This window comes from Hibiscus syriacus, unplaced genomic scaffold (genome assembly GCF_006381635.1).
Source record: "Hibiscus syriacus cultivar Baekdansim isolate YM2019G1 unplaced genomic scaffold, ASM638163v2 tig00110865_pilon, whole genome shotgun sequence".
Lineage (NCBI taxonomy): Eukaryota > Viridiplantae > Streptophyta > Magnoliopsida > Malvales > Malvaceae > Hibiscus > Hibiscus syriacus.
The window spans coordinates 2,236,844-2,261,718 of record NW_024062894.1 but is presented as its reverse complement, the minus strand read 5'-3'; the positions used below and the strand labels follow the sequence as shown (position 1 = coordinate 2,261,718).

Here is a 24,875-nt window from a genome sequence, read left to right as displayed (position 1 = left end):
ACTCTTCATTTTGTTGTTTTAAAGCAAATTGATCCTTCCTTAATCTTACTTAGCATCTAAGAATCAAAACTAAACTTAAATTTCAACACATAATCAGCTCAAGAGAAAACTCACCTTTGCTTGCTTGGCTTCACACGTGGAGAAGAGAAAATGAAGAAGAAAAGAGAGAAGAGATTTTTCTGGAAAATCTCCCATCCTTATCCATATATATATATATCATTTAATTATAATTTTCAAGTCTAATGACCATTTTGCCCTTTAATTCTTTGGATAATTACTATAAACTTTTAGGAAACATTTCCGAACAAATCATTAAACTATTAAACTATTATACTTTAATCACCATATTCTGAAATTTTACACTTTTGGTCACTAACCCGTATTTTGGGATGTTACAGAAGAGGTCAATGGCAAATCGATAAATATTTTTTAGCGTGGGCACACATATATTAATTATTGAAATTTTTGTATAGGGTGTGCACAAATAAAATTTCAGAGTGAGCACCAATAGTAAAATGGACAACTAATACAAAGAAATTTGAATTTATGGTGGGCACGTGCCCACTCTGGCCATGTTTTACATTTGTCAGTGGATGAGACACTAGATCCATTAACTAAATTGGGTTGGGAGGGTCACCCTTGCCTACGTAGTAGTCAATCTATATTAGTCGATTAATCAATTGGATACTGGTAGTTATACAAAATAAACATGTGGAGACGTCATATCATATATCATTAATGAATAACTAACCGATGACAATGAATAGAACGCAAGTTCGTAAAGATGATGGATACAACTAAAAATGTAAGATCTACTATAATGAATTTCATAATAAATTTTTTAAGTGATCAGTTTAATTATGTAATTGTGATAAAATATCTATCACTAATAAGAATACTATTGTTGACTAAATTTTTATCACTATTATTAATCTTTATATGTCAAATAATGTAATCACAAAAAAAATATTGACAAAATTCATCAAAGTTGTCACTAATGTTTTAGTGTATCTTTGCACTATTCTATAGTATTTGAACCACTCTTATTTAGTTCAACTCAACTTTACACTTTTGACTCTAGTTATGCATTCCTACTCCACGAGTATTAATACTGCTAATCAAAGGAAGCATAAGGCTTAATTGATATTATCTAACTAAGAAAGGTATTCCTTGACCAAACATTACATTTTATGCTTTTTAAGCTAAATTTTGTATGATTTATTTGTTATTGGATCGTCTTCAGTGCGTGATACTTTATGTATGAATTGTTATTTTATTTGATTTATGCTAGTAAATATTTTCTCTTCTTTTGGTATATGTCATGCAATCATACATAATTTCTGAACATTTATATAATCATATAAGACTCGAGCGTTATTTAGATTCTTATGATTGAGTTAATATGATATTTTATATTAGACTATCAGCAAAGGTCTTGGGAGTAGGTCTCTATAATATTTTTTGTTTGAGTTTATTCTTTTGGGTTAAATCGGGTTCCTCTTCAGAGGGTAAGGTTCTCATCATGTTTTCTATTTGAGTTTATTCTTCAAAAAAGTAAGATTCATATCCATTTTTTGTTTGAGTTTATTTTTCGAAGGATAAGGTCTCGATCCTGCATAGTTACAAGGAGACTCGTAATTTTAGAAATTTTATATTATGATGTTCAGGTGATGGGTAGTTAAATATACTCATTTATTTAATTGTTGTGTTGTTTTAACATGATTTCTTGATTGTAATATTTATATTTAATATTTATACATGTTTGTCATCAGATGACTCATTAAACTTTACAACTTATAGTTTTTCTATCTTTTTATTTTATTTTTATTTTTTTTTTGAATTGTTCTATCTTTTTATTTTAAACTACGATCAGTTCGATAATCAGCAGTCTCATTTACTATTAAAGTATAAATTGTGAACTTTTCAAAATACATTCAATCGTGAAATGTATTCGGTTTTCGTTATATATTTATTTAAATTTTAAACAATCTAAGCACTTGTTATGTTTTCGAGAGTCGTTTTACTAATTAACGTGGGAGTTATGATTCTTCGTAACTAGGGTGTTTAATGAGTTGAACAGTTTATGAGTAGTTTAACTCAGTTAAAATTCGATGAAAATTTGATTCGAGTTTATTCAATTTGAATTTGAGTTCGACTCAAGACCTTAACGAGCTGAGTCGAGTAAAATTCAACTCGACTCGATAAGTTCGCGGACAGCTCGCTATTTTTTACTAATTATCTTAAAATTTTATTTTATTAAAAAAATTACTAATAGATGATAAAGGACTAATCTATTAATTTGCAAATAAATAATTAAAAATACTAAATTATTAATTAATAATTACTATTCTACTACATAGAAAACTAAACCCTAATTATTATTTTAATGTATTTTTGGATTGTTATTACGGTGTTTAGACTTTCAATTTGTTTTATATACTCTTTTGATAAATTTTTGGTTAAAATTATCCTTTTATGTTTATATTAAGCTCTAAATAATATTAGTAGATTTTACTTAATGTTAAAAAAATAAGATAAAAATTTTAGTGAGCTTAATGAGTAACGAGACGAGCAACGAGGTGAGTAACAAGCTTAATGAGCAACGAGTTTAACGAGCACGAGTCGAGCAACAAGTTTTTTTATTGAGCATGAGTCGAGTAAAATTTTAACGAGCTTAACGAGCAACGAGTCGAGTCGAACAATAAAATTTTTTAACGAGCACGAGTCGAACATTGCCAAACTCGCGATCGACTCGCTCGATAAGAACCCTTAATCATAACTCTTAAGTCATATTGTAACGATTATATAAACTCTAACGTTACGAATAAAATAAATTAAAAAATATTATTATAATTTTATAAAATTCAAATTAGATCAAACGATCATAGATGAATGATTAATAAAAAATAATTTATCCACTGTAACAATGCAATGATGTCCAAAAGGAAGCAATTATCATAAAGTAAACCTAACCTGCATTAAAAAACATAAACTCGCACACTTGAAGATGACCAAGACCACTGTAAAACATAATTTACACAACTGGAATCCGAATTAATTTATTTTTTACATTATAAAACCAAATATTTTAGACCCACAATTTTTTTTTTTCACTTCAGTAATTGGTACCTTTATAGTATCCCCTCCCCCTTCATTTTCCAAACAACACCATCAACTATCTTATATATAGCCCCCCAAAATCTCCAGTTTCAACATCCATCTTTCAAGAAAGAAGAAAAAAGGGAAACCCATTTTAGTCACTCTAATTTCCATAGCTTTTGCATGGCAGTAAGGTTATTGACACATGAGTTGTCTGACCTGTGTCTTGGGAAGCCAGCACTGAGGTCACTTTCTGTAACATCCACCATTGCCCAGGCACTCGAGGTCTTGAAAACCTCTGATGATATTTTCGTTAGCGTCTGGAGCTGTGACCATAAGCCCAAAACCACTCCAGGCTTTGAACCAGCTGATGATTTTCTTGATGAGTGCCGATGTGTTGGCAAAATTTGCATTGTGGATGTCATTTGTTTTCTCTGCAGAGATGAAAATTTGGTGTCACCTCCGGTTGCTTTGAATCAGCCTGTTTCTCTGCTTTTGCCTAAGATTCCTGGCCTTGTTTTGCATGTGGAACCGTCTTGCAGGTACACATGATTTCTGGGTTTTTTTCTTCACTTCTTTATATGTGTTTAAATATTTGGATTTTCCAAACATAAGATAAAAGTTTTAGTTTGTTGTCAGACTGGAAAATCATGTCCCATCATCTTGTTTGAAACTTGATTAATTAAAGGTTCTTATGCTTGAATTTCAAGTAATTAATCATAAATGTTTGATTTTCATTTTATTTTCCAGCTTGTTGGAAGCAATTGATCTTATACTTGAAGGAGCGCAGAACCTTGTGGTGCCAATCAAAACGAAGCTGAGCAACAAGAGATCGAAACAGTAGCAAAAGCCTTCGCTTACGGTCACTAATCACAAAGGCCGGGAATTTTGCTGGCTAACTCAAGAAGATGTTATCAGATTCTTACTAAGCTCCATCGGTCTGTTTTCACCGATCCCTGCTTTATCCATCGATACCCTTAACATAATAAGCCCCAACTTTATCACTAGTGAGTACCACTCGCCTGCCTCAGCCGCCATTGGAGCCATCTCTCGAGCCCTGGTGGAGCAAACCTCGGTGGCTGTAGTCGACAGCGAGGGAGCCTTGATCGGAGAGATTTCACCCTTCACCTTGGCCTGCTGTGATGAGACGGTGGCGGCGGCGGTCAAGACCTTGTCATTAGGGGATCTAATGGCTTACATCGACTGTGGAGGTCCTCCGGAGGAGCTTGTCAAGGTGGTTTCCGCAAAGCTAAAGGAAGAAAATCTGAATGGGATGCTTCAACATTTCACTTTTTCAATGTTTATTGGTGGGTTCTCATCTGCATCTTCGTCGTCCGACGAGGAATACTCGATGGCGGCTTCGGTTTTGCCGATGCCGAGGCCCGGGAGGCTGAGCAGGTCGATGAGTTATTCAGCCAGGATGGTGAGAAGATCCGAGGCAATTGTTTGCCACCCCAAGAGCTCACTTGTTGCAGTCATGATCCAAGCCATTGCTCATAGGGTGAACTATGTTTGGGTGATAGAGGATGATTGTAGCTTGGTTGGGATTGTCACATTTTCTGATATGTTAAAAGTTTTCCGGAAAAATGTTGAATCAATGGCCTAAGATGACAAAGCTTTTTTGCTGATCATATTTTTAAGGGCTTTTGTTGATGCTAACAATGCTGACAGAGCTCAGTTGAGGCTTCAGGTAGAGGAAGAATAAACACAATTGTGTGAATATTGGATCATTTTTTTTTTTTGTTATTGTCATGTGAGATGAGGTATTTGGTATAATCATATATGAACGTGTGATTTGTATGTTTTTTTCCCTCTAATTTTTAAGATAATCAAACAAGAAAAAGTAAAATACAAAAGGGTTCGGCCTTTATTTCATGATTCTGGTTAAAGATTCTTCTATGTGCTTTGAAAAGTAGTTGGAATTGAGAAGCAGATACAGATCGTGCTGATCAGCTCATTCATGCAACCATGTACGTGACCCGTGCTCATTTGACACTGACTCATTAAGAATATGGATTCAGCGAATCTCAAGTTGAAATATTAATATAAACGACACTGGTTTCATATTTCAAAGAGACTTTATTACTTTATTAGTTTGAGGTGAATACAAGCAATATTTGTTTGGAAAATTCTTAATAAATTGATAATGAACGCTCGTACACCTTTGAAGACAAGAATGGACTGAAGGGGATAAGGATAGTCATTTTTGAAAATTTTCAATTCTTTTATAATTTAAATTATATTTTTTATATAATATATTTTTATTCTTAAATTTTTATAAATTTATTTTTGTAAAATTTTATAATTTTTTAAAACATAAAATTATACATGTGTCCTAAAAAAAGTGGGAAATAGATGTATTAATTTTGACCAAAAAAAAACAATTGCATATATATTATGTTTGTTGGAGAGTAGGACCACAATAAATCTCTTTAATGACTAAAGCTTCCCCACTGATTTTAATTCTGCTACATCACATCTAAAACCTAATTTAATTTATAACCCATACAACCTTTCGTATAATTATTTAGGAATCTAAGTATGATTTCTCTTCCCCAGCAACTCGTTTTAATAACAATAAGAGTATATATATTATAACTTAATATAAACAAAACTTTTATGATTAAATAGTAATTCGACTCGAAATGTTTACTCCCTTAACTTACAATAGAACAATATTGTTGGTAGCAACCCGAAGTGAGTCCATATTGATTGTTTCAGCTACTATTACCAACTAGTATAACGTTTTGGTACCAACCGAAACTTGGTATAAAGGGTAATATATATTGTCATAACGTCTCCCCGGGATCGTTAAACTTTAAAAATTTAGTTTTCGGGGAAAACGATGAAATAGGATTTTGAAAACAATTTGGTTTTGGAGTCCCCATCAACCATTAAATTAGATAGGTTGAAAACCTTCAACGTTAAAAAATGGTATGTACTTTACCAAATATTTGTTTTTAAGAGTTCAGAAGCCGGTTACATGTGGGGAGGGGTTAGCACCCCCACAACGCCCAAACTTTGGTACCTAAACGATTATATATTATTTAAATATTGAGAATTACAAACTCAAAAAATATATTTATATTACGATCCTATTATTCATTCGAACTTATTTAAAAAGTGTGAACAATCTTTGGGAAAGCACTTCCTTTTGTATTTAGGAGATTTTCCCATAGATTCTCCTCACAAAAACGTTATTTCGCAAAGATAAAATACCATAAAATAAAACAAAATAAAAGTAAAAAATAATCGCAATAAATAAACGTGGAACGAATAAAAATATCGAATATAAAACAACATTTGTGTGAAAAATCCTCGGAAAGACATCTTCCCTTTAGTTGGGAGAAGTCTTCATAGATTTCTCTCACAATTAAATTTCTCATTTTTCTAATATTAAAACAATGATGATTGGAAAAATGCAAAATAAAAATATTTACAACAAATAGAGGTAAGCAAATTTAATCTATATGTGATACAAGTGAATACATAACATAAAAATATGTACATACATAAGGGATTGATATAAATGCACATGAATATTACAACCCAAAATAATATGATCAAAAAGTAAATATTTAAATTACAAGGACCAAAATGGGAAAAATAACAACTTAAAGGATCGAAATAGTACAAAAAGGAATTTAAAGGACTAAAATATTAAAAACAGAAACTTAAAGGACAAAACAATAAAAATAGAAACCTAAATGACTAAAATAGTAAAAACAAAAAGTTAAGGGACTAAACTGGTAAAAATAGAAACTTAAGGGACTAAAATATAAATAAAATAAACCAAGTTCCAAAAATTGAAAATACTAAATAATACAAGTACTAGAAACGGAAATAACCCCTAAACAATATTAAAGACTAAAATAAAATAACCAAAAATATGAAGGACTAAACAATAATTAATCATAAATGCCAAACAGTGACTAAAATAAAACATTTACAAATTTCGTTTCCAAATTCCAACATCCACAAAAATCTACAACACACTAAATAAATGACTAAAATAAAATAACTATAAATATTGTGTCCAAAATAAAATATTAATAAGAATACAACATAATAATAACAGGACTAAAATAGAAATACAAAAACCTAAGTGCTTGAAATAAAATAAATAAAACTTCATTAAATGGTCTGAAAAGTGAGATTACAGAGGCGCAGAGACCTAAAATGCTATTATACCCTAAAGTAAAAACATGCAGAAGCCCTCTTGTGGAAATGTCGTCTTTTCATACCGTGTATTTAAGGCAAAAAACATGCCTTTCTCACTCATTTCTCCCCATTTTCTAGAAATAACAAGAGAGAGAGAATTGAGAACTCTCTCAACTTCCCTCGCCGGGGAAGAAAGCCATGGCGAAGCTCACGGCGGTCGACGACGATCGGAGAGAGAAAACCACCTCAAAAGAATCCTCTCCTTACCCTCACCCAAAATCGAGCACCTTTTAACCTAAAACCAACCCTAAACCACTATATCTAAACTGTTACCTTTCGAAACCACAAGGAACCAACGCCTCTCCAGTTTTCAACGCAACGAACTGAGGTAAAACGCTCCACTCTTTTCTTTTTTTATTCAGTTTCCTTCCTTTCACTCTATGTTTTATTTTTTAAACTGCTTTGGGTCGTTTAGTTTTTTGTTTTCTCCCTCCTTCGTTTTCTTCTTCTCTATCTTTTCTTCCCAAAGCCCCCTGAATGTCCTTTTCTTTATGTCTTCTCTTCTTTTATCTTCATGCATGTGTGGCTGATAATTTGCTGCTGTTTGATAGACATGTGATGGACAGAGGCTTGATGTGCCTCAGGATAACACTGCTAGCTAATAGCTTTTTAATTTTTATTGATTTTCCTCTCTGCCCGATGACTAATGAGTTGATGGTGGTCACTGTGTGCAAGCGACCGTCGTCAGAGGTTGTCGGTAAGAATGAGGATTGGCTTGAGCGGCGGAAGCTGAGCTAGGGTCGACGGTGGTTGAGATTGATATTTTAGGGTTTAAAAACCCTAGGTTATGAGTCGGGTTGCAAAGTAATTCGGGTCAGATATGTAATCTGTTGGGCCCAGACTTGAATGTTGGGCCAGTCGGGTTGGTACCAGGTCTGGGCTTGAATTGGTCTTGGGTCTGCTGAGTGTAGTTGAATAATTGTAATCTGGTTGGCCTTTGTTGGACTTCTGGCCAATCATGCAAAAAATGTAATTGTAAATAATATATAATAATAATAATAATAATAATAATAATAATAATAATAATAATAATAATAATAATAAATTAACTAATAATAGTATTAATAATTAAATAAAAAAAGACTCGAATAAATACGGGTGTCTACAACTTCCCCTCTTTGCACATTCTTGTGTTAACAAGAATAGGGCAAAGATGAAAAAGATAAACAGATTTTGTCTGCTTCTCTCTTTTTTCTTAGAAATTAGATATGTTTGTTGGTGGGGACGACACTGCTCATACGCGATGAAAGTTCTGGTCATCTAAAGGTGACACGGCTCCTACGTGATGAGGAGATCTGGTCAGTGAATAACATTGTTCCTATGTGATGAGGACGGCTTGGTCATCTTTAGGGAATGGTGATAACTCGGTTCCTACGTGATTAGGACGACTGGTTATCTACAGGTGACACGGCTCCTACGTGTTGAGGAGGTCTGGTCGGTGGATGATACGGTTCCTATATGATGAGGATAGTAGACCATCTTTAGGGATGATAACATGGTTCCTACGTGATGAGAACGGCAGGTAATATAAGGTTGATGCGACTCCTACGTGATGAGGAGGTCTAGTCGGTGGATGACATTGTTCCTACGTAATGAGGACGGCTTGGTCATCTTTAGGGATTATTGTTTCAAGAGAAACCGACTCAAATATTTGTTTCAAAAGAAATAGACTCAATGATTTGTTTCAAGAAAAATAAACTCAAGATGATGTGTTTCATCAAGAGAAACGACTCAAGAGAAACGACAAAGATGACGTTAAAAGGAAACTGTCTCAAGCGAGATAAAATTTGTTTTTAAGGGAAACGTTCTCAAAGATCGGTGTTTCATAGGAAACTATCTCAAATTTGACAAAATTCATTTCAAGGGAAACTATCTCAAAGATATTTGTTTTGTTTTAAGGGAAACAGACTCAAGGATGGTAAATTTTGTTTCCAAAGAAACATACTCAAAGATTTTTCTCAAAAGAAACTATCTCAAGAGAGACAAAATTTTGTTTCCAAAGAAACATACTCAAAGATGGGTTACGTCTTAAGTGGACGAAATTTGTTTCAAAGGAAACAATCTCCAAGGTTGATTTTTCATTAGAAACTGTCTCAAGAGAGACAAAGTTTGTTTTTAAAGAAATAGACTCAAAGATGATTTTCTTTAGAGAAACAAACTCAAATATTTTTTTTCAAAAGGAACAGACTCAAAGATTTATTTCAAGAGAAATTGTATCAAAAGAGACAAAATTCATTTTAAGAGAAAAATATTTAAAGATTGTCGATTTTGTTTCTAGGGAAACAATCTCAAAGGTATTTATTTTGTTTCAAGGGAAACAATTCCAAGATTTGTGTTTAAAGGGACGAATCGATTTTGAAAATCTCAAGTGAGACTAATTTTGTTTCAAGTACAACAAATTTAAATTTGTATCTCAAAGAAAAAAATGTCTCAAGCGAGACAAAATTAGTTTTAAAATTCTCAAAATTTGTGGAAAATGTCTCAAGTGAGACAGAATTTTGTTTTAAGAAAAACACCCTCAAAGGCGATAGAAAGTCTGCTTGCTCCTGCATGTTGAAGAAATGTCTTGATTGTTGACTTCAGGAAGTCAAATCATTGCTTCTTCAAGTTAGAGACATCTGGTCATTTCCGAGCTTTGATTTCCTAAGAGATCAAAATTATGCATTTTTATTGACTATCTTGGATGTTTTAATGGATGTTAAGATGAAATGTATTTGATTTTTTATTGAATATGTATGGATGGATGCATGCATGCATGCATTTGCGAGAGCAGTATTCACTCTATCATTGATTCAGTTTGTCTTCATTTCCACCAGGGTGTACTATTGCAAACATCAACTTTTATTGAATTTATCCTCAAGTGAGGAGAAAAATGTCTTTAATACACATGATGATAAATGTATGTATGTGTGTGCGTGTGTGTGTGTGTGTGTATGGATGGATGCATGCATTTGCGAGAGCAGTATTCACTCTATCATTGATTCAGTTTGTCTTCATTTCCACCAAGGTGTACTATTGCAAACCTCAACCTGAGACAATTTATTTTCTTTGCCCCATCAATTTTTGCCCCAAAAATTTATCTTCTCTTGCCCCAGCTTCGATCCTGAGCTTTGGAGAGATATTCATTGAATTCCAAGATACTTCCAGAGAACTTATCTTGTTTGAAAATGTTTTTCTTCTTTTGCAAACAACTTGACGAAGAAACAATATGTGAATTTTCATTTTCGAATTAACTAAAATAATGCCCCTTCTTCGGCCTCATAATTGGAGCAAATCACAAAAATATGAATTCATTGAATATAAAAATCAACTATTTTTTTAATATTTGTTAGCTACAAATCTTTGACAAATATCAAGATCGAAAGGTTGGTTTAGAGGTTGGCTACCCAAATTCTAAGGTTGTTTCATCGATTCATTCATCGTGAAGATCATGGCATGCCCTTCTTTTATGGTTTAGCATTTTAATTGGAGGTGGACAAAATGTCGCAGCTAGCATAGTTAATTGCTAGACTCTTTAGAACATTTTTGTTTCAGTTCTCTGAAGTCTTCTATTTGTTCAAGCTTCGTAGATTCCTCTAGTCAAGGTAGTGCAGAAATATCAGTCTAAAAATGTTATTTCTGAGTGCTCGTGTGAAGCCGACTATAACAGGTGTTCCTCAACTCCCTTAGTCCATATTCACTAAAACTCCTTATTTAGCAATTGGATTTAACTTGCCATTGTTTGGCTAGCTGAATTCAGCTTATTGTACATATATCTTATAAATGCCTTTGTTTGGCTAGCTGAAGGATTCATGTCGTCACAAATTCTTCGACTTGACAACCACACTGGAGAAATCACCGAATTGTCAAGTACTCGATCAATGCCATGGTTTGAATATAATCTATTCATAAAGTCAGGGCTTTCGAGTTTTCTCTATAACCAATTGCTTTAGCGGAATAGCTCAGCTTTATTGTATACATATATTTTGGGTATACGAATTTCATTTCTTAAGCTCGCTAAGGAAAGTCTGTTATAGTCTCGGTGTTTGTTGAAAGTTAGAAAATCTCATCATTAGAGTTCAATTTCTAAGCAACTGACCTAGACTAGATTCACCTACTTGACCATTCCATCTAAGATGATCAAGATCATCATTGAAAGTCATTAACAGAAGTAAGAACCAATTAGTTTTGCAATCTCATTTGCTATTTGCCCCACTTTGTCCACTCCTAACACATACATGACTGTTAAAATGATTGACTGTACATGCGAGGAAAGAGTTAGCTTGGTTCCTTCAAGAGAAATGATATGTATTCTGATGTAAATTTGGATTAGGATCAAGAGGTCCTTGTTTTGTTGGGGTTCAATCTTGTCATTTGTCAAAGATTTACGCCCTCAATTATTAAAAAGCTTTTAATTAAAATGGTATTCAATGAATTTCAAGATTAAAATTTGTTCATTGTTCATTTCCTAAGAAATAAGCATTTTATTGAAAATGCTCAAACGTCAAGTGACTTACAAACATTTACATACAGATAGATAGAAAAACAAGTTCAAACAAGATGATATGCATTAGAATGCAACAAAAACTCCTGATGGATTCCCCAGCCGACTCACAATCAGAATGCATCATTACGCATTGAATGTCAATGCCCCTGAATCGATCAGATCTTGGCCCTTAGGCTTCAATGCCCCACATTTCTCAGTGGTGTGTCTTGAGCTCCCAATGTGATAGCTACATATAGTGTTAATATCATGGCCTTCATGATATGGGGCTCCTCTTGGTTTATATTGAACTGGAGCCACAAGATTCATCTCAACTAGTGTTGTGAGTAACTCCTCATATGTCATTAGAATTGGATTTATGTGAGTCTCTTCACGAAACACTTTATGAGGTTTGGTCTACAGACTAGCTAAATGAGATCCCACGATGTTGACCTCAGCTCTTTCCTCAATGTCAACACTCCTAGTGTCTCCTATCTGGCCATTCTTGAAATCTTTTTCGATCATTTCTCCACATATGACTATGTCAGAGAAACTCTTCGTGGCAGCTCCAACCATGTAATTGATATACGGAGATTTTAATGTGTCAATAAATAGAGTGATGAACTCTCTTTCAGTCATTGGTGGATGCACTTGAGATGCGACATCCCTCCATCGTTGTGCGTACTATCGAAAGCTCTCATCAATCCTCATCTCCATATTTTGAAGTGTTATTCGATCGGGGGCCATATCAGTCATGTGTTTGTATTTGCTCAGAAAGGAACTAGCCAAATTCTTCCAAGAATGAATTTGGGCACGACTCAATTGGTTATACCACCTGGAAGCGGGTCCAGTCAAACTGTCTTGGAAGGAGTGGATTAACATCTGATCATTGCTGGTGTACCCAATCATCCTTCGAATAAACATCGTGAGATGGGCAATATGAGAACTATTTCCATTGTATTTTTCAAAATCGAGCATCCTGAATTTGGGCGGAAGCACCAAGTCAGGAACTAAGACTAGTTCGGTTGCATCCATTCTGTTGTGAGAGCTTTGTCCTCTCATTCCCTTAAATGTCTCTATGCACCACTTTTTCAAGCTCTCAAGGATCTCATTGTTGACTCTTTTCGTCGCATTAGAATTTAGCATGTTGTGATCAATAGGGTCACCCCGAGAATCTAATACGGTTGTATGAGTTTTTATGGCGTAGAAGCCTACTTGGTGGCTTGGATGCTTGTGGAGCAAAATGTGCATTGGTGTATTTACATGTGCTCTCACACCTTCATAGGTTTTACAGGTTTATGGAATCTTCTCTTTGCCTCTTTCTTGGTTGAGCCTGGTCAGTTTGGCTACAAACTGATCAACCATGTCGCTTTGGTTTTGCAAAATACAATCCATGGTGGCCTTTTGTGACTGTTCCATTTTAACTTCCCACTATGTCTGCATCTTTTGCAAACTCTCTTCCAGTTTTTTCTTCATCTTCTCAAATTTGGCTTTTATTCTCAGTACTGTGTGAACGAAGTTGCACAGTTATAAGCACTTTCTCAGAGTCCTCCACAAGATAAACCCGTGATTCCATGATTAATGCATGTAAAAAATGCTTCAATGAATGCCATGAAGAATGTGAATGTGCAAATGCAGATGAAAAATATGAAAATGTTTAAATAAATGCAGTGCAGAATGAAAATGCAAAAGGTATTGATTTCCAAAAGTAATCATTCTTAGAAAGAATTCCATTTGTCCAAAAGAATTTTCATCTTTACAAGAGAGATCCATAGACGAATACAGTTTATGATACGTAATCCCATGAAAACTACCAAGCTTGGACCGCTGGATTGGGTTCTTCCTTGTTATGAAAACTCTTTTCCATCTCAATGATTGCTTTTCTAATCTGATGATTACTTGGTTAATCAACACCTTTCTTTTATTTATGATGATCATGCAATGCTAAACAATAATAAAAAAATGAAACATAGAAAATGTGTCAGTATAAAAGAATTCAAATATCAAGCAAATATCAAGAAAATATTATGCATGCAAAAAGAAGAAGTTTAGAGTCGTTTCTGCTTTGTGTATACTTAATTTGGGTACCTACTGACAGACAGAGGTTCGACATGAATTTTTATCGGGGTGGGCTACTAAGGCTCACTATATGTTGTATTGGGTTCTAAGAAAAAAAAAAGGGTACTTGAATTGTCTATGTTGGTGCCTCCTTAGGCTGTCAACCCTCAATCATGGCTCATTACAGGCTCGTACGGATCGAGTTCAATTCGAGAGGATACATTCCCTTATGTCCATACGGAGAAACAATTTATCTCACGTAGACATAAGGTATATAAACCCCAAAGGTTACTAGCTAAAACCCATGCAGAGAAACAAATAATCTCACGTAGGCTAAGCTTTCACCTAAACTTAAAAGGGACAAACCTCGTAAGTGAGCTTATGATAAGCAATTGTACGTGTTGTGTGTGAGGAAAAACTCACAAACCTTTAAAAACACAACAAAAATAAAATACCCTCACAATTTCCAAAATCTGCTCAAATCTAAAAATCAATAAAATCAAAAATCAATTAGTTTAAAAAATGTTGAAACTCAAAATGAATAAAAGGATCGTAAAATAAATACAATTTAAACTTGTAATTCCCAAATACAAAACAACATATAATCGTTCATGGCCTGACTCACGAGGTCCCCAGCGGAGTCGCCAAGCTTTCATAACGTCTCTCTGGGGGATCCGTTAAACTTAAAAAATTTAGTTTTCATGGAAAATGATGAAATAGGATTTTGAAAACAATTTGGTTTTGGAGTCGCCACCAACCATTAAGTTAGGTAGGTTAGAAACCTTCAACGTTAAAAAATGATATGCGTTTTATCAAATATTCATTTTTAAGAGTTCAGGAATTTGTTACGTGTGGAGAGGGTTAGTACCCCCACAACGCCCAAACTTTGGTACCTAAACGATTATATATTGTTTAAATATTGGGAATTACAAAATCAAAAATATATTTATATTATGATCTTATTATTCATTTGAATTTATTTAAAAAGTGTGAACAATCTTCGGGAAAATACTTCCTTTATATTTAGGAGACTTTCCCATAGATTCCCCTCACAAAAACGTTATTTCGCAATTTTTGCAAAGATAAAATACCATAAAATAAAACAAAATAAAAGTAAAAAATAATCTAAATAAATAAACGTGGAACGAATAAAAATATCGAATATAAAACAACATTTGTGTGGAAAATCCTTGGAAAGACATCTTCCCTTTATTTGGGAGAAGTCTTCGTAGATTTCTCTCACAATTAAATTTCTCATTTTTCTAATATTAAAACAATGATGATTGGAAACATGCGAAATAAAAATATTTACAATAAATAGAGGTAAGCATATTTAATCTATATGTGATACAAGTGAATACATAACATAAAAATATGTACATACATAAGGGATTAATATAAATGCACATGAATATTAAAACCCAAAATAATATGATCAAAAAGTAAATATTTAAAATTACAAGGACCAAAATGGGAAAAATAGCAACTTAAAGGACCAAAATAGTACAAACAGGAATTTAAAAGACTAAAATATTAAAAATAGAAACTTAAAGGGTTAAAATAGTATAAATAGAAACTTAAAAGGCTAAAATAGTAAAAATAGAAACTTAAAGAACTAAACAGCAAAAATATAAACCTAAAGGACTAAAATAGTAAAAATAAAAGTTAAGGGACTAAATTGGTAAAAATAGAAACTTAAGGGACTAAAATACAAATAAAATAAACCAAATTCCCAAAATCGAAATTACTAAATAATACAAGTACTAGAAATAGAAATAACCCCTAAATAATATTAAGGACTAAAATAAAATAACTAGAAATATGGAGGACTAAATAATAATTAATCCTAAATGTCAAACAGTAACTAAAATAAAACATTTACAAATTTCATGTCCAAATTCCAACATCCACAAAAAACCACAACACACTAAATAAATGACTAAAATGAAATAACTATAAATATTGTGTCCAAAATAAAATATTAATAAGAATACACTATAATAATAACATGACTAAATTAGAAATACAGAAACATAAGTGCTCGAAATAAAATAAATAAAACTTCATTAAATGGTCTGAAAAGTAAGAATACAGAGGCGTAGGGACCTAAAATACTTTTATACCTTAAAGCAAAAACACGCAGAAGCACTCTTGTGGAAACGTCGTCGTTTCGGTCCGTGTATGTAAGGCAAAAAACAAGCCTTTCTCACTCATTTCTCCACATTTTCTAGAAATAACGAGAGAGAGAGAGTTGAGAACTCTCTCAACTTCCCTCACCGGGAAAGAAAGCCATGGTCGCCGCCGGTGGAGCTCACCCTCGACCCAAAAACCGAGCACCTCTTAACCTAAAACCAATCCTAAACCAGTAGATCTAAACAATTACCTTTCAAAACCACAAGGAATCAGCGCCTCTCCAGTTTCCAACACGACAAACTGAGATAAAAAGATCCACTATTTTCTTTTTCTATTTGGTTTCCTTCATTTCACTCTCTGTTTTCTTTTTTAAACTGTTTTGGGTCATTTATTCTTTTTGTTTTCTCCCTCCTTCATTTTCTTCTTCTCTATCTTTTCTTCCCAAAACCCCCCGAATGTCATTTTCTTTCTGTCTTCTCTTCTTTTATCTCCATGCATGTGTGGTTGATAATTTAATGTTGTTTGATAGACATGTGATGGACAGATGCTTGATGTGCCTCGGGATAACACTGCTAGCTAATAGCTTTTTAATTTTTATTGATTTTCCTCTCTACCCGATGACTGATGAGTTGATGGTGGTCAATGTGTGCAGGCAGCCGACATCCTGCAAGAGTGAGGATCGGCTTGAGCGGCGGCAGCTGAGCTGGGGTCGACGGTGGCTGAGGTTGATATTTTAGGGTTTTGAAACCCTAAGTTCTGAGTCAGGTTGTTAGGTTATTCGGGTCGGATGTGTAATCTGTTGGGCCCGGTCTTGAATGATGGGCCAGTCGGGTTGGTACCGGGTCTAGGCTTGAATTGATCTTGGGTCTGCTGAGTGTAGTTGAATAATTGTAATATGGTTGGCCTTTATTGGGCTTCGGGTCAAGCCTGTAAAAAATGTAATTGTAAATAATAATAATAATAATAATAAAATAACTAATAATAGTATTAATAAATAAATAAAAAGACCCGGACAAAAACCGGGGTATATATATATATATATATATCATGAAACAATAATCTGAAGATAACCCTAACTTAATTTCATTAAATTATTTATGGTCTTATGATAATTTAAATTATCGGAACAATTTTATTAATCCAAATTTGAAATGATCCTAATTTCCTTCAAGTCAATGCTAACAACTACCTTCAAATAAGTTGAACAGTAACCCAGGATTTTCATCTTTGTTTAGAATTGTAGAGATATAATTAGATAGATAGATATATATATGGAGGTGAAAGTGAGCATAAACAATGAGACAAATCAGAAGAGGCTAAAAATGTTTAAAGAACAAACAAGTCCATTGTTATGTCCGAGCAACCGTAGTTTTCATAAAAAATAGAAAAAACGATCACAAAAAAATTTAAAAATTAGTCTACATGATTTTCAATTCAAACTACAATCACAAATTCAAATCCAATTCTAAATAATTGTCTAAACTCCAAAATAAAACACATACATAATTAAATACAAACTTGTTCCGATATTCAAATCATACAACGAAGATGCATACGTAATATTAAGTCAAATAAAGTCATCCAAAATCGTCGTGCCACTTTTGTCACTTTCTTTGGTAGCTCCCTACATTGAGAAATTTATCAAAAAATTAACCAAATTTCACTTTAATAATTATAAAAGCTAGTGTTTAAGGTTTAGGTTTAGGGTTTAGGGTTTATATTATATAATTAATATAAAAAATATAAAATATTATATATATAATTAATATAAAATATTATATATTATATATATATAATTAATATAAAAATATAAAATATTATATATATGTATATAATCGAGGCAGTGTGGGGATACCTTGCCCCGAACCCGAAAAAATCCCTGAATTTTACTTCGATACCCGACCCGATATTATTCAAACCCGACCCGAACTTAACTGAGTTTCGAGTTTCCCCGTCGGATTCGAGTCGTTCTGTCATTCCTAGACTTACTAATTCGGTTAAAGGTTTAGGTGAAGTTTCGAGTCATGGACAAAGATAGAACTCGAATGCGACTCTTTGGGCCCAAGACTTGCACAACAGATCCATGACATTTACAGGCCCCTAATAGTTGTGTTTTTATTGGGACAAAAAAATAGTAACGAATCAAATGCATTTTTGGAATATGGAGATTTCGAGGATAAATCGGTAAACAACGATTACGTTGACATGTGAGAGAGTTCTCAAAGGTTCATCAATCCACGAGATGTTTGATCCACCTCACTCTCAAGTTGTGAGAATGGCTATGCAAGGGGGGTTTAAGGATCAAATCAAGTTGGGTTTGAAGTTAACGTACTGACAGATTTTGCAAGAAGAAAATGACAGCCATCTTCCAACAAATAGATAGACCCGGGTTTTCAGTTATCCGAAGTGTCGGGTACCCGGGTCTTCGAGTAGTTGATTTGTCGGTTTGTGTCTCGATCATGATGTTATGGGTATCCGGATCTTGTGGGTATTTGGTACACATTTTTTTATTTTTAAATTATTAATTTAAAAAAATATACATAAATTTAAATGTTTGAAACTTCAAATTACATACTCCAATATCCGAACATAAAATTTAAAAGTTTAAATACGAAATTTAATAATGCATAATATAAATAAAAAATAAAAATTCATAGCTAACTAGGGTAAATATGAATTACGATAGTCATTAACATCCAATTACTAAACTATCAAAACTTAATCCAATTATGATATTAAATTATAATCACAACCCATTTATATAATTTAATTACCTAGACTATCAAAACTGAATCTAATTATAACCCAATTACAAATTAATCCAATTAAATTAAAATCATATTTGATGTCCTAATCCAATTACTAAACTATCAAAACTTAATCCAATTATAATCCAATTACAAATAATATCAATATTTATACAAATTATCTTGTTAATGGTTTAGTAATTGGATATATATATATATATATATATATATATATATATATAAACTAACCGGGTACACAGGTAACCGAGTACCCGGAAAAACTCAATTTTGTGATCCGGGCCTTATTCGGGAAATGTCGGGCTGGGTACCAGACCCGGTCGGGTATTTTGTTTTAGAAAATTACCCTTTTTAGGTTTCGGTCGACGGGTCGTGTCAACCGGGTCGGGTATTTTTGCACACCCCTAGTTTCTAGGAGTGTAAAAAGCTGACATGACCTGGAAAACTGATTGAAATTGATTCGAGTCAAAAATGTTTTTGACATGCGTTGTGACGATCTGAAACCTACTCGAGTTGGAATTGGTGTTGACATAAACCCGAGTTGGACCTGGAAATTGTGGATCTGAACCTGACTTGAGAACGACCTGAACCCGAATTGAAATGAGAATATGATACCCGAACCCGAACTACATCCGACTAATATGAACCCGAACCTGAGATTGACCTCGTAAATAATTGGTATTAACTGACTTGTTATGAACCTGACATGTTTTCAACTTGACTTATAAATGATCTGACTTGTTATTGACATGATCTGATATTTACCTGACTTGACATTTACCTTTTTTATATATTACCATTGATGAAATTATAAGATTTTAATAAAACTGTGAGATTTTGTGTTTATAATAAATCATACTAGTTAATATGATTAATTTTTAAATGTTATAATAAAATATTAATTATGATAATTAAATTAATAAATAAACTTATTATATTAATTATGATTCTTATAGTATGATTCTTATGTTATAAATCTTCAATATAATCATTAATTTTATTTTATTAAGTAATTTATGTATTGAACATTATTAACTAAATTAATTATAATGATTACAAGTTAGAATAATTTAGATATACTATATAGTTTATTAAATGACCATTAAAAATTAATGAACTATATAATATATAGTTTATATATATTATATAGTTTATATATACTAATTAACTATATAATATATAGTTTATATATACCATATAGTTTATATATACTATATAGTTTATATATACTATATAGTTAGAATAAATTTATTTTTATATTAATTTTGATCATTAGATTAAAAAATTAAATTATGACCATTAAATTAGTTTTATTAAATGATTTATTTATTGATTATTAATTTTACTAGATTAAAAAATAGATTATAAAAAATATCAATAAGTTTATATCTTTATTATAATGTATAAATGATTAATAATTTAAATAAAATAATTAATATAAGTAAAGGATTAAAATAAAATAAATTTAAACTTAAGGGGCTTAACTAAGTATTTAGAAACTATCCTATGACTAAATTAAACAAATACAAAATTGCAAGCTAAATTTGAAAGCAACTAAAACATGCAAGAAGACTAAATTGAAACAATTAAAAGTTTTAATTTAAAATTAATATTGAATTGGAACTAAATTAAATTAATTTAAATTGAGGATCCTATTTAATGCCCCAACAACGGTGACAATAAACATCATTAAAATATAATTTTATCATATTCTAATCAACAAGTTAACATTCATCTTAGACAACCTTCAATTTTTAACTAAAAGGGATTAGTTTGGAACATATAAATAGTTGGGTTACCTTTTTATAATTTTTAATAGTCGGTGACTCAACAAAACATCATCCTCTAATTGATGAACTATTTTGTTATTTTTAATAGTTGAGAAACTCAATAAAATAACGTCCTATAGTTGAGGTATCATTTGTATATTTTACCCAAAATATTAATCACATAATTATTATATGTTATGTATGAATTAAAGTAATTGTATAATAATTTAGAAATGACATTTTAGAGTGCAAAACGACACCGAGTTATCAGGTAACTAGTAGAGTGCAAAGGCAAAACTGACGGGTCCTAAGGTTGATTTTGGCGGGAAGCTAAATTTTGAAAGGGTAAATCTGGAATTTAATCTGCGTTACGGGCTCGAGTGCTCAGATTTTTATTACAGAGAGCGTGGAAAATACTAATAAATTATCAAATTGAGGCTGATGGAGCCCAAGGAAAGTTGACGGGCCCGGTGGAATACTTTCAAAGCGAGGGCGATTATGGTATAAAACAAGGCCAACAATTATTGACAATGACCCCTTTTTTTAGTTTTAATAAAAAAATTCCCTTCACCTATCTTTTGATTAATATAAGAATAAATATCTAAATTATACTTTAAATTTATTTTATGTGTTTAAAGAATTTTTATGTAAAATAACGCTTCGAATGTTACGACCGTCAATGGTGGAACTCAACATTATTTGTTTGGGAGGTATTATATATATATATATATATATATATATCAATTATAATATTTTACTACTTACTTCAACTAAAATGAATTTAAAAATTAAATACTTAATAACTTGATTGAATTTGTCAACTCAAACAAGATGAATAACCAAATAAAAAAGAAGACAACAAAAATTTATATCTTGAAATCTGTAGTAATAAAGGAAAATATATTTTCATTTATTTAAAAATCAAACAATAATAAAAAATGAATGTTAACTTTTTTTTAGTAAATGATAACTAAATTTTTAATATCATATTCTAATGTTATAGTAAATAAAACCACGTATATATATATATAAATTAAAATTTTAAGTTAAATTATATTTAAATTATTAATCATTTATACATTATAGTAATGATATAAACTTATTGATATTTTATATAATCTAATTTTTAACCTAGTAAAATTAATAATCAATAAATCAATCAATTAATAAAACTAATTTAAAAGTCATAATTAATTTTTTTTAATCTAATGATCATTATTAATTTATACTATATAGTTTATATATACTAATAAACTATATAATATATAGTTTATATATATAATATATAGTTTATACATACTAATGAACTATATAATATATAGTTTATATATACCATATAGTTTATATATACTAATGAACTATATAATATATAGTTTGTATATACCATATAGTTTATATATATAATTTTTATATACCATATAGTTTATACATACCAATAAACTATATAATATATAGTTTATATAAACTAATGAACTACATGAACTATATAGATTATATATACTTTATAGTTTATATACTAATGAACTATATATTATCTAGTTTATATATACTAATGAACTTTATAATATATAGTTTATATACTAATGAATTATATAGTTCATTAATATAATTATATAAACTATATACTTTATAGTTTATTAAGATAAACTATATATATATATATATATTATAATTTTTTTAACTTTTGAAATGAATGTAATTTACTCTATTTTCAGATTTGCTTCACATTTACAATTATTTTGATTACATTTTTTTGCGTTCTTTATTTAAATTTTAATTCGTTCATTTTCATATTTATTCAATTTAATCATTAAATTTATAGTTGCATACGAATTTGGTCCATTCTAATTAGTTTGGAACATATATATATATATATATATATATATATATATATATATAATTATTTCATTTTTTTTCTCAATTTTTGAAATAAATGCAATTTAGTCCATTTTATATATTTTCTTCACATTTTACAATTATTTCGATTTTGTAACCCCCTCAGTCCGATAAGGATAACCTGATCCGATCTGGAGTGTCACATTAGGGCCACAGGAGCGACCCACTGTAAAAATAGCGAAAAATTTAAAAATTTTCTTAAAACATGTAACTCATAAAATCATTTATCAGTATTCAGAAATAAAAAAAAAATTTCAAACTCGTATATAAAAAAAATACAATTACATGCCCCCTAATCACATGTACCATACTCTGTGAACAACGCCGAAAGAACTCTCTTACTGATGTCGATAACTGCACTGATACAATTCTTTTAACCTGAAAATGTGAGTAACAGAGTGAGCTTCGGAAAACTTAGTAATACAAAACTACCAGATGATGCTGAAGAACGTGTAGATACATATAAACGTATTTTTCCTTATTGTTCAGATATTTACAGATTTCTTTGGATGAGCTGAGGTCCCATTGATATTTTAGGTAGTAACAGATAATATTCAGTTTAGATGGAAATATTTCAGATATCTAGGTTCAGGAGATCAGAATAGGTTATCTAGTGTGTTCCTGTAAAACCAGTGAAAAGATACAGATAAAATATTTCAGTAAAATCGCATTAGGTAACATGTTTTAAAAACAGGAACACTACCCCCATTCGTCAAGTCCAAAATGTGTAGGTTCCCTAGAACCATACACTCACCTTCATGTCCAGTAAGGCCCTGAGCACAAAGCCGAGGAGCCGGTAAGTAAGGCCCTGAGCACACAGCCGAGGAGCCTCCAGGTATACTTCCTCCAACATTACCCCCCAAATAAAACATGTTCCGTTCCTAACGAATATATATATATAAAAAATCAAAAAATAATTCACGTCAAGTAGCAGATCAAAATCCAGGTCAAGTATCATATATAAAAATTCATGTCAAATATCATATCAAAATCCAAATAAAAAATCAGATAAACTATTCATGTGAATAGGGAACACACTAGAGTTTTCAGATGTTATTCAAAGATACTGAATAATCTTATCAGGCAGAGAAACACGGATTTTCAGTATGTCGATAGAATACCAGAAGGTAGAATCACTATTGGAAGAGATCAATAACTGATGGAATCATCAGTTATTTAGAATGAGACTTGAGCTGATAGGGAAAAAATGAAGGTTCAGGACCTTTACAATCTATGTCGATTAATCGAATTATCTAGCAACTCCAGAGGAATAGCCCCATAACTAATACTTGTCAATTCATTAACCTTACAGGGTATTTACTCTTTAATACCAAATATTTTTATCCATAGATCATCTTCTGAGTCAAACTAAACAGATCTTAAGGAGACGAACATATATTTTAATGGTATTTATTTCATTTTCATGTTTCAACTATACCAGGAAATGTCGACGTACTTGATTTATGGTTCATAATCCATAGGGATTATACATCACGTAAGTTCATCCGAGTTTTCAAGCTTATTTCAATCTCTTTCTTAATCCTCAGTCCTTGAGGTTACCTAGTTCATTTAGCAATCAAGTCTATTCCAGTTACTTCAGAATTTTCCAGAGTAATTCAGGACGTTTCTGAATTTCAGATACATATTGTACTTCCGTTCAGTTCAGTTCGGTCTTCGTGGTTGATTTGTCGAACAAATATCCAATTCTTAGTACTGAATGAAATATAGAGTTGACCTGAGCTGAATACTTCCAAAATTATCATTGAGCTAAACTTGAGTAGACGAACACACATTCTAGTAATATCTATGCAATTCAGGTACTGACATATCATTAAGGTTGATCAACTCACTTAAGGTGTGTTCCATAACTTTTTAAAGGTAGTACAACACCCGTATTTACTTAGATTCCTTAATTAATCCAAAACATCTACTTATTCTAGGCCATAAGGGTATTTTGGTCATTTTGATGTTCAATTTTTATTCCAATCATTACATACCTGAGCTTGGTGATATTTTTGGTCATTTGCATTCTAAGGGTATTCTCGTCATTTTACAGACCCAGTGTATTACAATCATTTCCTTCCTTCCGATCTTATTATCGAATTCAAACTTATCATTTATTTTAGTCCATTTGAATAATTCTGTCAAAAGAACACCACCGATAAATTGTTCTTTAGGTGTTTACTCATAACTCGGATATTTTCAGGTCAAGTTTCTTATTAGATTTTACAAACGGAATATCAGGAATTTTTCTGCACTAAGTCAGGATCTTAACAATCAAATCCATACTTAATCGAGTTAAGTACGAATCCTCAGAGTACTTTCTTATCCAGGGTTAACTCGGACTATTTTACCTCTTAAGGGCATTTTCATAATTTTTTAACCAGATAATTTCGGTATTAACTCTTAACAAAAATAATATAATTTAGAGATCTTATGATTAATTGCTTTCTTGAACATTATCTGATCTTG

The 24,875-nt window shown here is 31.6% G+C and overlaps 1 pseudogene; it reads left to right on the top strand.

Moving 5' to 3' along the window:
* Positions 1 to 3,247: 3,247 nt before the first annotated feature.
* On the top strand, positions 3,248 to 4,870 carry LOC120144000 (annotated as a pseudogene).
* The last annotated feature ends 20,005 nt before the right edge of the window (positions 4,871 to 24,875 follow it).